This window comes from Gossypium arboreum, chromosome 1 (genome assembly GCF_025698485.1).
Source record: "Gossypium arboreum isolate Shixiya-1 chromosome 1, ASM2569848v2, whole genome shotgun sequence".
NCBI classification, from domain to species: Eukaryota; Viridiplantae; Streptophyta; class Magnoliopsida; order Malvales; family Malvaceae; genus Gossypium; species Gossypium arboreum.
Window position 1 is genome coordinate 9,237,943 of NC_069070.1, and position 15,527 is coordinate 9,253,469.

Sequence of the window (15,527 nt, forward strand, 5' to 3'; positions counted from 1 at the left end):
TTAATGAGTCAAGCAAGAACACTTAGCATTACAACTCTCTTCTAATTTCGAATCATGATATTTGCACATCAGATTTTCAAATCAGTTTTATAAGAAGAATCCAAATTTGCTTTTAACATTTCCAGTTGGTGGAGCCTAATTCTTATACTTCTTGTGTTGGCAAAATTAAGATGTTCGGATCCTAAGAGTATTTGTGCTAGAACTAGTAGTGAAGCTTCTGGTTCTATAGGTTCACAAAGTATATGACACAACTAACCTAAAACAACACATGAGAACACCAGTCAAAACCCATCGAATGAAAAATGATAATCCCACCAACAACCGAAAGTATAAGCCAAAGTCACTGCCGACTACCAAGAGAATGACCACGGTTTGTTAGTATGGCAAAAAAAGCAGAAACAACAAGAATAAAAAGAACCAAAAGAGGGACAACAACCACACGTCAATCTCAATCCAAGGGAATCAGAATCCATATGAAAAAGAGAATCACCAAAACCACACGTTAATTGTATGTATGAATTAAAACAAATAAAATGCACCAATAAGAATGGGGAGTATGCTATATGGTAAATTTATTTGATGGTATGGCTTAATGCTATATGGTAAACTATGGGATTTTTTTTTTCATGCAATCTAACAATCTTTGCATGAATACAAGGAAGAAGTAGAGAAGCATACAAAATGGTGCCGCAACTTTCTCAAGTAATCTTGAAGCTTGCTTTCGCCATTTTAGCCTAAACTGGTATGCATTCTGTCTAGGAAGAATTAGAGTATGTTCTAAAACAATATTATCACAAGTCATCTGTCTAAAATTCCTGCACCAATTTATTCTCGATGCTAGGAAAATGAACTAAAAGCACATTTTGTGTTGTTTATCTATCATATAATCAAAGATCTATGGCATGACATATGACTAGAACTTTTTAAATTTCTTTTGATCTTTACTCATTGGTGCTGTTATTGAAGAAAGTGAATACGAATTCATGAACTACTTTCTAAGAATAGTTGAAGCCTATGAAGTGAGTCATGTCCGTACTCATTGTGGCGACTAACTTTTATCAATCCAAGGAATCAGAATCCATACGAAAAAGAGGATCACCAAAACCACAACTCCACATCACAAAACCCATCACCAAAACAAAATGAAAAAGTAGAATAAGAAGATGCCATACCTTGCAAGGAAGAATGAGATCCCGAGAAAGAGGGAAGACAGAAACGAAACAAGAGCTTGTGTAAATTTTGCCGAAAGCGAAACGAAATGCTATTTAATTAAGGAAAAAGGAAGAGATTTGAAGAACGAAAGAAGAAGAAGACATGGAAAAATTTGAAGAATGGAAGAAAAGAAGGCGAACGGATGAAAAACAAAGCCTTACCTGGATGAAGAAGAGATGGAAAATTTCTTACACAATTGAAATCAGTAAGACGTTTTCCCCAAATTGAAGGGGATTTTACCCGTGTCCAGTAAAATATTTTCCCTTTGGAAAATGTTTTCAAGCATCCAAACACGGTAAAACCAGGAAAATATTTTCCGGACCCTTAGAGTTATTATTATTGGAAGGATTTTACCTGAATATCACCCTAAATAAATAAAATTAGTCTCCGAACTAAAATAGAGGACACTTGTAATTAAAAAAAAACACCTAAATTAACTATTAAACAAATCGAAAGATCTTAATTCTATAAGATTCATACTTAGGCTGAGTTTGGATAGGCGGTGCGTTTACTTGCAGTTAGTGTAAAAATAGCGATGGTGGTGAAATTAAATATTGTAGCATGGGATAAAAAGTAAACCAAGCACATCGCACCACACCATACTCGTATTCAAACCCATACTTAATTAAAACATTTTAAAGATGAATAATGTGGCACACTGAATAATGTCAATGTGACTTTTGGCAAGGTGAATGTATTTGGAACATCTTGGATTAGATTAAATTAATCTCTTTATTATTAAGTTAATTTATTTATTTTTATATTATTAAAAAAATCAAATAAGTTTAAATTGTAACAGTTTAATATTTATTAGATAAAGAAATATTTTGAAAACTATTTCTTTCGATTACAATTCAATTTCAAACGAAAGATTTCACTTATAAAACCATAAAAATTTTAAAAATAATAAATTTGTTAATCAATAAATGATTTTTTAAACAATAAATGTTAACTCTATTCCAATTTAACTTTTTTATTCATTTTAATAGTACAATAACTAAATTAATTCATTTAATAGTACAGGACTAATATGATCAACTTCTTACAATAAAGGGACCTCTCAAGTACATTCACCCTTTTGTCAAAGTACAAATCACCTTTCAAAGTCGAATTTAATCGAGTGTAATTCAAGTTGAATAATAATAAATTTAATCAAATATTATTTTGTAAATTCAAACACAACTCAAAATACAATCAAATTACTCAAATTTAATTAAATTTATGTATTCCATTTATATAGCATATTTCATATACAACCTTTTATTTAAATAAAGTACATAGACACTTTTTTCTAAAACTATAATTTTTATCATACACAACTCTCTTTTCTATATATATTATAAATAGGTTAAGCTAGAGTTAGCCTTAAAAGTGGACTGTGGTTTAATTTCTTTAAAAAAATATAAAATTAATTGCATTTTAATTTAAAAAATTTATAATTCATTTTAGTTGTCTTAAAGATTTTTTTGAGTATATAAATTCAAGGCAGGACAAAATTTGGAAGTCTCATACTAGCTTATAAACTTTAGGTTACAACCCAAAACTAACAAGTTGGAGTTTAAAGAAAGATCAAACCCATTAGGGATTTAAACACTTGGTATGCTTAGTCATTAGTCAGCCACTTAATAGAACAAATATAATGAATTAACCACTAAGCAGATGAGGTAGGGCAGCGTAGCAGACATACAACCACTGCCTATGCATCAAGCAGTTTTTCGAATATTAGGTACAAATATCCAGGTTGAACCCTGGTACTGGAATTCCTTTGTACTCTCTGCATCTTTATCACCTAGAGCTATTTTGCTTCATTATATTTACCCTCTTATTTATAATTATTGTTTAATATAATTATTGTTTAATACGAGCATGGAAAGGGTGAAACCTTTTGTGTTGGATATTAGACTATAATTTGGGTTTCATCTCGATGGAACTCATCTTCAAGGTTTTGAACATAAGTGATTAATTTGAGCTTTATAATTATTTTTTGGGTAAACTATATTAACAGTCATTTAATTATGAATTTTTTTTCTCTTTTGGTCACCAAGTTAGCTAACATAAAATTAGGAACACCAAAAATCTAAGATAATTGGGTGAGCAAAAAAAATACTAATAGATAAATGATCATTTTATAACTTTTATAGTTGGGGTTAAAAAAGAAACAAAAAATCAAAATTAGGTGACTAGTAATGTAGTTTACTCGTAATTTTTTCCTAGGGATTAGATGATCTATTTTAATTAGATTTTTTAATATTTAATTTGTATTTTTTCCAACCATATGATTCTTTATTTATGATTGATTGAATGTGATTTAATTGGTACTCGCAATGTCACTTCAATTGTACGGCAAAATGCTACAATTTGATTTATTAAATAATATCAAAATGATTAAAATCTCATTTGATAAACTAAAAAATTAAATATAAAAATTAAGTATTTAAACTTTAAACACTAAATTTAAGTTATAAAATCTATTTGATATATTATACAAAATATAATTAATTTTTTGATAAATATAAATTTGAATTATGAAAATTTTAATTCTACATTTTATTTTTAATTTATAAACATTTTGCCTTATTCTTAACAAAATCAAAATTTAAATGTACAGTCTTTACATGATAAAAATTAATTGAAAATATTCTCCTTACTCTTATCTATTGTACCCAGTTTGGACACGTGACACCACGAGAAGATATTTGAGAAGCATCTGTGGATGGCCCCTCACGTCGCATCATCCAACTGGACATCAAGTGACCGACTGCTTAGACGGCTCATCTTCCTCCAAACTATCCAGTGTCGAGCCACTCGCTTTTAACAAGAACACCCTTTTCTCCAATAAAGGGTCACATAGGGACCAATAAGGCCTACCAACCTCATACCTCCTCAGCAAGGGGCTGTTAATCATACAGAGCAACAATGCCAATTGGCTAACCATATGTTTATCACATTCTGAGTTTGTCAGCAACTAGACTCTATCGAATAAGGGATACTTTCCCTTACAAATAGCCCAGGGCATAATGAGAAAGGGATCTCTCCTTTCTTTTCGATAACCCTAACAACATACTAAGTCATCAACCCTCTTCTTCTCTCATATTTCGACTCTGGGCCTAGCTCAAGTGAACTGGCATCTTTGTCTCCATTGTCATTGTCAAAACCTTTTTTTTTTTGTAAAAGGGGTCGACTTGGTGTTTGAAAATGAAAACGAACAATGGGAGTCGCCACAGATCTTTTTTTATAAGGTGTAATCAGGTCGCCTTGTGATTGATCGTTTTAATAAAACATTTTGATTTACTAAAACAACAATTTTGGTCGACAAAATTTGAGAAGGCGGGTTCAGGAGTCGATTACGCAGGAGGAAGGGTTAGCACCCTCGTAACGCCCAAAATTGGTACCTAATTGATTAATTAACGTCTTAATGTCGAAAGTTGAAAACTCGAAAAGAATTTAAAATACGATTATTTCTTATATTAATATTTAAAAAAATGCTTGAATGAATTGAAACGAGCATTAAAGGTCCTCTTGTCTCGAGATAACAAAATGTCACATCCCGTAAGTTAGGACACAACATTTGAACCCTCGGAAATAAGCTTGCCTTTAAATCATTTTATTTTAAAATTTGTACTTTGATTTTTAAAAGGATATTCGGTTGTTTAGATCCAACGAGAAAAATCGAAACCCCGTAAGTTAGGGCACGACCTTCTTGAATTTCTAAACACGGAATATTGCTTTTACTTTTATTTAAAATTCATGTATTTTGAAATTTAAAAGGATGTTCGGCTATTTAGGTTCAACGAGAAAAATCGAAACCCCGTAAGTTAGGGTATGATCTTCTCGAATCTCCAAAATTCAAAACATTGCCTCATTATTGAAAATTCTCTTTTTACGCATTTGGATAAAGATTAATGTAATGCTTAAAACGAAACACGAATGAAATGTCGTATTAGTAAAAGGAAATAATGAATACACTAATAAAACAATGCATGAGAATCGTATAATGTACACCATTTTAACATTAACAAGAACCATCAAGAGATAAATAAATAGATAATGGCAATAATGCTAAAGAACAATGCCACTCAAATAATGGAGATGAATAAACAAATACACAAATAAATACAAGGGAAAAATAATTTGTAAAATATCGAAAATATAGAATCAAATCAAAGTAAAATGAAATTGAGGATATAATTTGTAATCAATTATATAAATAATAATAATAAAAGCAAGTAAAAAATGAAATATAAAATGCATAATAAAAGGAAATAAATCAATTTGAAATATCTAAAAGTAAGGAACAATGAGTAAATAGATAAATAATAGGTAAAATAATAAATGAAAAATAAAGAAAATCCATAAATGGTTGAAATTAAGTAAATGAAGACCAAATTGGAATTAAAATGAACTTAAAGGCCTAAATTATAATAAAATAAACCTAAAGGATCAAAATGTAACTTAGAAGGATTTTAGAGATACATTTTAAAAATAAAAGACTAAAGGGGCAAGTTAAAGGGTTTAACGAAAACACGCGCAGGAGTGTAGGGACTACATAGGGAATTATTCTCAGTCCCCATGCGCAACGTTTCAATATGGGCCAAAATGTAACAAAAATAAAATTGTGCAATAAGATTGAAAAGGAAAAAAACAAATTAAGACCAAATTTTAAGGCATCGCAAAAGCAAAAGGATCAAAAGGGTAAATAACCCTTTTTAAACAAAAACATGCGGATTCTCAAGTATTCGGTCGGGTCGCGCGCGTGTCAGATGAAACGGTGTCATTTCAGAGCCTAAATGCATGGCCTAAAACGACGCTATTTCAAGCATTTATAAAAGTCAGTTTTTTCTTTAAAAAAATCATTTCTGCTTATTTCTCCAAAAAAAAGCTACTCTTCTTTCTCAAGGCCCTCGAGAATCCAACAATCAAGCCCAGCGAGATCCAAGGCAGCCACTGATAGCCAATGACGGGCTCCGCCATGCCCGGTGGCCGAAAATTGCAAAAAAAAAACTCTTTTTTGGCCCTCGACCCTCCTTGTTTTCAAAAATAAAATGAAATAAAAAAAAAACAAAACAAAAAAAAGAACTTTTGACATCCTTCGAAACCATTGGGCTGAACATTGGTAGGTCTTAGGTTTCCGACGCTAGAAAAGGGCCTCCGATGACGGAGGGATACTAAACACCCCAGGTAACCTTCTTATCCTCTTTCTTATATTTTATGTATATAAAGAAAAATAGAGAATTAAAAACATAAAAAGATCACCTTTTTTTAATCTGTAATTTTTATATTCAACTCTTTTTTTTGTATTTGATTTAGTGTCTGTATTCGGGTGTAAAAATAAAAAAAAATACATTGATAATTTCATGGCTTTTATAGCCGAATGAAAGTACAATGTTTTGCTTTGTTTTTTGTTATTTGCTGTGCTGTTGTGTTTTTGTCTTCTTTGCGGGTACAGATGCTAACTGTGGATGTACGGAGGCCGATGTGGCGTGCGATGGTGGTGGCGCTGGAGGCTGGGGGCTGCGGTGCGCCTAGGGCTAGGGTTTCCTAGGTTGTCTGAAAGTGTTTAAGTTTTTTGGGCCATTCGGGCCTTGTAATTTTGGGTTTAAATTTCAGGCTTGTATTTGGGTTTTGAATTTGGGTTATGTTTTTATTTTTGGGCCTGGTGTAATGGACATTTAGACTATTAATATTTGGTTTTATTTATTTGATCTTGTTTGTTGGCCCGGGCAAATTTGGCCTGTTACAGCTGTCCTTCTTTGCTCATTTTCTTGTAACGAGAATGGAGCAAAGACTTTAAAACCAGTCAAATTTGTCTGGTCTTGCAGGATCTCGACTTCTTTGGTGATTCTAATCCACTGCAACTTCAGGGGTATAGGAATTGGCGCTTTAATCTACTCTACTGTGACTTTAGAGATGTGAGATTTGTGGTTTCAATCTACTCTACTGCAACTTCAAGGAGATAAGGTTTATGACTTTGACCTGCTCTACTGCTACTTCAGAGAGATAAGATTCGTAACTTGTAGCTTTAATCTGCTCCACCGCAACTTCAGGGAAATGAGATTCGCTATCTTCAGTCTGCTCCGCTGTAACTCCAGAGAGATAAGGCTGGTGGCTTCAATCTACTCCACTGCAACTTTAGAAAGATAAGATTCGCCATAATTTGTAGCTTTAATCTATTCCACTGCAATGTCATGGAAATAAGATTCGCTGTCTTTAGTTTGCTCCACTACAACTTCAAGGAGATAAAGCTGGTGGCTTTAATCTGCTCCACTGCAACTTCAAGAAGATAAGATCCGCCACAATTTGTAGCTTTAATCTGTTCTACTGCAACGTCAAGGAAATAAGATTCGCTGTCTTCAGTCTGCTCCGCTGCAACATTAGGGAGATAAGGCTGGTGGCTTCAATCTGCTCCACTACAACTTCAGGAAGATAAGATCTACCATAATTTGTAGCTTTAATCTGTTCCACTGCAACGTCAAGGAAATAAGATTCACTGTCTTCAGTCTGCTCCGCTGCAACTTCAGGAAGATAAGGCTAGTGGCTTCAATTTGCTCCACTGCTACTTTAAGTAGATGAGATTTGGGGATTCACCGATCTTGCTACACCGTCTTCTGGGGGACATGACCTGTAGGATCGATTTCATAGGCCTATGCTTATGCCAAATGATTAGGATATCATGATCAGAATGAATCAAATGATCCTAACTAGATGTGTATGAATGATATTTGCATGAACACAGAATGTCATGAGAATGATCCCTTCTTAATGTTTAGGTTGCCATTGCTTATTATTCATCAAGATTCTACCACTGACGCAATATCCTATCTTCTTCTTCAGCTAATATCTTTGACAGAAAATTCGAAGAAATAGTCGCACTTTAGACTATTCTTTCTCAAATATTTCCAAACCTTAGACTTGGTGAGTTCTAAATAATAGTCTTGTTTCAGGTTTTTGTACTATTTAGAAGCTTCCAGAGTAATATGCAAAACTCCTTTTGTGAAAGTATTGTTAATCCATTAATCGTTATTTCAATGCAAAATGCTTGAAAAAGATCATAATGATGGATAAAAAAGAAATTGATTGAAAGCATAGCTTAAGACGACTAAGTTAATCAAAGATGGCAAATACAATAAGAAAGAAATTGATTGAGAGCATAGCTCGAAACGAATAAATTAATCAAAGATAGCAAACTATACTAAAATTCAAAATGAGTAAGATGAAAACAGATGCCCCAAATATCGCAGCATGAGCTTCTCTACACAAACTTCTTGAGGACCATTTTGAGTTTGAGATGTGTCTAGGAGACCTAGAGTACTTTTTTGATGCCCTAAAATGTAAAGTTCCTCCTCCTTGTTAATTCTGAGAGGACAAGACTACCACATGCCCCATCTTCGATCAAAATTTGAGTTGCCCTTTTTCGGGTTTTCAACTCAAATCCCTTTTGGTCTCAAGGTGCCTTTTACTAGTTTTCACCTTGGCCTTTCCAATTTTTCTTCTTTTTTTTTAATCAATTTACCTATTGACTGAATGCCCATTCTTTGGTCAAAATTTGAGCTGCTCCTTTTGGGTTTTCAACTCAAAACTCTTTTAGTCTTAAGACGCCCTTTGCGGGTTTTTGTAACGCCTCAATTTTCGGGAATTCTGTGAATGTTGGCATAGGTTTAATTATGTTAGTGGGCCTCTAGAAGGCCCAAGCTTAAGATAGAACCTAGCAATTTTAGTTAATTTTTGTTCCATAAGAAAAAGGAGGTGAAATTATGAAATAGGACCTATGTGAAAATGTTTGAAAATGCTATAGGCTAAATTGAAGTGGCCAAATAAATAGGAGTGCAAAATAGGAGGATTTGCATGACAAACCTCTCATTTTACATGAAGTGGCCAGCCATCATGTTGTTGTAGACAATATGAGCACTTGATATCCATAATTCATGGTACAAATTGATAATGGGTTAGGTAAATATTCCATGATAATGGATTAGGTAAATATTCCATGATAATGGGTTAGGTAAATGTTCCATGATGGGCATTTCATGTCTTTTGTATTAAAGAATTAAATGGATGAAATATGAAATATGAAATTTGATTAAAAGAAAAAGGGGTGAAAAGAACAAAGTTTTGTCCATCTTTGTTCATCATAGCCGAAAGTTAGAGAAGAGAAAGGAGAGGAGAAAGCTCTTGAATGTTTGGTCACTTGGGGAAGAAAATTGAAGGTAAGTTCATGGTAGTTTGCTTCTATCTTGATGTTCATGAGTTCTTCTTGATTCTACCTTAACTCTTGAAGCATATTTTGGTTTTTGGTTGTGTTGTGAGCATTTGGTCATGAATTAAAATGAAGGAAATGGTTGTTGTTTCATGTTCTTTTGATGAAAAATGGAAGATAGGTGAAGTTGAGCCAAACAAATGAACATGCATGTGCCTTAGATGCTAAAGGGAAAAATCGGCTAACATGTTGTGCTTTAAAATGATGAAATGGAGATTATACTTAAGTAAAATCATAGATATGTAATGATTGATTGGTGATATACATGTTTAAATAACATGCATGCAAGTTATGTGTGAAAGAGTGATTTGGTAATAAATCTGCTTGGGACAGCAGCAGTAACGTGACTTTGGAAAATCACCATAAATTGTGGAAGATGAATTAGAAGCTGAATAAATTATGTAATTAAATCTTGTTGATTCTAGTTTCAAATGAAATAAACGAGAACATATTTTGAATTCTGTACAATGAGAAATTTGATTCGTAATGAAGAGTGGTCAGATTAGTCAAACAGTGAAACATGCAAAACTTTGAGAAAAATATGGTATTGATTGGCCAAACCAAAAATTCTGAAAATTTTATGGATATAAGATATATGAGTCTATTTTCAGGGAAAATTAACGGCACTTGATTTGGAGTTTCGTAGCTCTAGTTATAAATGATTTAGTGACTACTGCTCAGGAAGACAGCTTGCAGTGAAATTATGATTATGTGGTAAACATTGACAAAAATTTGTTAATGAGTTGCTTATTGATTTCTTATAAGCTTACTATGATCTGTAGGTGTGGTTGGCCGAATATTGTAAGGGGTTAATACGTAGTTTGTATTTGAATAGTTAGATTAACGTGTTAGTAATCCAATTGTAGGCGGTTCGTGTGTGGATCTCACAAGATATCGTCGCAAACAAGTGTGTAACTAACACCCTCTTTCTTAGTCTGGATCGGCAAAAGTCGAAAAGCTGAAATGTCGAAAACCGGTATTTTGTAGATTTGCGAGTGTGCGAATGCTCGTGAGGTAAATCGATTAATGTTTTGGTAAGCTACAAAATTTGACCGCAAAGTGCATGATTTACGTGCCTCGATATTTTTGGGCTTAATGGGCCAAAATTGGAATGATGGGCCAATCTGCCCAATTCGTAAGAACCCTCGACGTAATTCATTAGTACATGAAAAGTAGGAATATGCATGAAAAACCCTAAAATAGATAAATTACTGAAATACCTTTAAAAGTGGAAAATTTACGCTTTACCCCTAGTAGATAAATTACCGAAATACCCCTAGGGTTAAATTGACCAAATGCATGTTTGACTGTTGTTATTTACTGCATGCCATGTTGTTATTATCTGATACATAGGATTGGGATTTTGACGGAGGAAGTACTGAAAGTGGCTTGTCCACGTACTGAAGGCTTTGCCTCAATTCTTCGTTAACTGAGCAAAGAAGCTGTAGAGTGTTGGGCTGGGTGGGTTGAGCTATTCCCCACATGGAGTGTAGGGCTGGTACGGGTGGAATGTAGTGGTTGGTGGGTTGAGTAGTCTCCTCAAATGGGCTTGCATATGTTATTGATGTTGCATGTATTTTGAAATGGGCCTATGGGCCATACTGTTATCTGAATAAGGGGCTAAGGCCCAGTTTATTGTAATCTGAAAGGGCTCGGTCCAAGACCACTTTATTACTGAATGGGCTTAGGCCCAATAGGCTTGAGCCGACTTGGGCTTTGAATGGGTTTTCCTTACACATGAGTTTCCCCAAACTCACCCTTTTATTTTCATCCACGCAGAAATCCCCAACCATAGTGGGCTTGGAGTCGTGAGGGAATTGGAGTGGCCACCCGCTCAAAGTTTGATTTTCTTCTAGTGAACTGGACATCCTTTTAATTACGTTTGAGGTTTTGGGTTTTAAATGTAATAAGGCCGCTTAATTATTTTTGATGGTTTTAATATGTATTACTAAGATAGGTATTACTTATTTTAACTGTTGAAATTGGATAGCTTGTATGCGTTTTCAAAAACAACAATTGATTTCAAAATAACACGACAACAAGCAAAGCTTCCGCAATGAAACTATTTTCCAAAATTAATCACTTTTCCTAAAAATGACTTAATCAAATCGGTTTCCTAGAAATATCCATGATGTTAAGGTGTGGCAATGGCGGTATGCATGTCTAGGATTGGATCCGAAGGGAGCTTGGTACTTAAGCAGTCCGATAGACTCACCACCTCTTTTCCGATTTCCTACTTGGTGCACAGCTTCTATTCACTTTAACCTATAATGAAATTATCTTTTAAAACACTAAGTAAGTTTTTCTGGATCAACAATATAAAATTTTTTGAACGCTTCGATGTGGCATGTCGGATCCGGTCATAACATCTGGGCCGGGTTTGGGGTGTTACAGTTTTCGCCTTAGCCTCTCCTTTTTCTTTTCTTTTTTTTTCTTTTCTTTTCTTTTTTTTGTTTTTTCTTTTCTTTTCATTTTTCTTTTTCTTTTTATTTTTTTCTTTTTCTTTTTTCTTTTTTTTTTATTTTTTTAAGGTGAAGTATTTCTTAATTGAATTGAAATTCACAGGATTAGGCAGGTTCTTGCCATCAATATCGACCTCCTCCAGAGAAGGCCTTCTTTACCACATAAGGTCCCTCTCAGTTTGGCATCCACTTTTCTCTAAAGTCATTTTTATATGGGAAAGATCTTTTTCAATACTAAGTCTCCCTCATGGAGTTTCTGGGGTGAACCTTTTTGTTCTAAGCTTTCATCATTCGTTTTTGGTACATCTGACCATGACGGATGACTTTCAACCTTTTTTCTTCAATTAAGTTTAACTGATTATATAGGGATTGGATTTATTCTGCTTCATCCAACTTCAGCTCAACCAAAACTCGGAAAGAAGGAATCTCAACTTCAATGGGCAAAACCACTTCTATTCCATACCAATGAGAAAGGTGTTGCCCCAATGAAGGTCCTGATAGTCGTTTAATAAGCATAGAGGGTAAATGATAACTTCTCATGCTAATCTTTATAAGTTTCAGTCATTTTCCTCACGATCTTCTTAATTTTCTTATTGGCTGCCTTAACTGCACCATTCATTTTTGGGCTAAATAGAGATGAGTTGTGCTGTTTGATCTTGAATTGACTGCAAACCTCCGCTATCATGCTGTTGTTCAAATTCAACATGTTGTCAGATATGACATTTTCCGGCATTCAATATCAACATATAATTTCTTTCTTTAAGAACTTGCTTACTGCCGATTTTGTGACATTGGCATATGAAGCAGCTCCTACCCATTTAGTGAAGTAATCGACGACCCCAAAGATGAATCGATGCCTGCTAGAAGCTTTTGACGAGATCGGCCCAATAACATCTAATCCCCGCATAGAGAAAGTCTATGGAGAAGTCATAATATGAAGAGATGAAGGAGGCATATGATTCTTGTCTCCATGAATTCGGTACTTATGGCATTTCTTGGTATAATGGATGCAATCCTCTTCCATAGTGGACCAGCAGTTCCCAAACCTCATGGTTTACCTGGCCATTGTAAAACCATTAGCATGTGTTCTTTAGACATCCTTATAGACCTCTTCTAAGATTTTTTTTAGGCTTAACAGTATCTACACGTCTTAGTAGCCCAGGTATATCTTGATACGATCATGCGAAACATCTTGAAATTTTTGGGACAACACAATGACGTCTCACTTTATCTTTGTGGTAATACAAACTCTGATTTTCACCTCTTTCTCTTCTCCTAGAATCACAATGTCCACTGACTCTTTGTAAGGTAGGATCTATTTTTCATCTTCTCTTACCATCCTTAACAAATCAGGAGATAGGTTATAATATTTGTCATCTTCAAAGTCCTGAGATCCCTCTAGACACATGTCTCGCTCAAACGGAGCTTCTGGGTCAGTAGCAGCGTCGCTCATGTCATTGATATCTGGAGACCTGTTGTAGGCACGAAGGAATATCCAAAGAATAAAAGAATTTAAGAATAATTATTTATATGGTATGATCATGAATGAAGAATAAAAGAATATTTGAAAGGAAGTCTAAAGAACAAAAGAATTTAAGAATAATTATCTATATAGGATGATTATGAATGAAATGGAAAGAATAAAAGAATATTTGCTCAAAGTGACAGCAAAAATGTATTTTATTGAAATAAAGATGTTGGACATGAGCTTATTTCATAAAAGGATTCTTATTGCTTCTAGGCTTAAAGCAACAAACATGTTTTGAACATTACTCTGAATCAGTTCTAAAAACTACAGGAATCTCTTCCGCAGTCCAATTATTCAGAACACTTTCAGGCTCATAAGGGCAAATGTCTAATAAATTTTCTCTTCCAATTCCTTCTTCGGATATAACATTGATGCTCCAATTTTCGAACATTCCTTCTGGGTATTCAGTATATTCAAAGAATTCTAGTTCATTATTATTCATCAGGCCTTGCACCAAGGCTCTGAATTCATTACACTTTTGAATCTTGTGACCCTTTTCATTATGGAACTCACAATAGTTCGTTGCTTCTACGAGTTTCTCTCCTAAATCCTATGTGATTAATCCTCATTCTACCATTTTCTTCCAAACCTCCCTCAGCGGGGTTTTTACTTCTGCTACATCTGTCTTGATCCTCTTCCCTACACTCTTAATTATTACGTTTACCCCTTTGTCTGAATAGTTGGGTAACGAATTTTCTGCACCAGAGATCATCAAATTTCACAATACCCATTTTGATGAGTCTTTCGATTATCTTTTTGAAAGCAGTGCAGTTCTCGATCTAGTGTCCTGTGATCCCTGCGTGGTACTCGCATTGGGCATTTGCGTCATACTATTTGGGGTATAGGGGCTACATAAGTTTTAGGTAGAAAGGGGATACTATATGTGTATCAAACAAACTTTGGTACAACTCCCTATATGTGATTGGTATGGGCGTGAACCGGAGTTTTTCTGAATTTGGACTTGGATTGGGTTCTTGCTTTGGGGGGATCTGATGCATAATAGTTGTCGTCCTTGGCTGGCTTACGGTGATCGGCTTTGAATAGCCCTTGTTATACCTACTTGCATTATTCACCTCATTTTCCCTCTTCCTCGGGGCCTTTAAAGTTTTAATTTAGGGGCTCCACTTTCTCCTTTTTCGTTTGCAACGATCTTCAAATTGCTTTGGGATTTCCACTCTCGCCTTTTCTGTTTCCGCTATATCATCCAGATCAAAGACAACAGGATTGGTTCGATTACCCCCCGGGTTAGAACCTAAACCTGTAGGGAAGTTTACCGGGGTCGAGGTACTAGTCTGGTATTGAGGTCTAATGTCAACGGACACCCTTTATGGATACGCGTTTGGTTATGCTTGGGTGTTTGTTTGGGTGAAGCTTGAAGGATAAGTAGGGTCCTCGTTATTGCCCACGGCATTGACCATGGGGCTTTTTTCTTTTTCTAACCCTCTAGCCAGCAACTGGGTTAACTGACTCATCATATTTTTTTGGAATTATAGCATCTGATCCCTCATATCTTGTTAAATTTTGGCCAATTGCTCTTGTATTTGTATTTGCATTTGCTCTAATCTCTTCAACCTTTGGTCCATTGCTTCAGTTTTTCCTCGTGTACTGTAACGATGTTCCAGGGTAACTGCCATGATTTTAGGGTCTTTTGTGAGTTTTATTACATATGATGCAATGCAATACTAATGTATAAAATGAATGCAAAAAAGAAGCGTTGATTCTGATTCAATTCTGTTAGAACAACTTTACTAGAAGACAAATATCTTTACATAAAACAGATACATATACGGCCTTGCCCTCATACTCCTAGCGACGATATCAATCCTTTTTTTCATATCCGAATGTTAAGATTGAATCTTGCGAATCTTCCAAAAGATGTCTCTATTATCTCTGTTTTGTTTGATCTGGGCTGCGACCCATTGCTCACTTATCCCCGCGATGCTCGTTAGCTTCTTTAAGAAAGTCGAGACGTTGATTGCTCTCAAATAATCTTAGTTGGTTTGAATCATCGGGTAACGAAGCAAAGTTGTGTATTCCTCCACAGATTATCACCCTTCTCTCATTGTGTTTA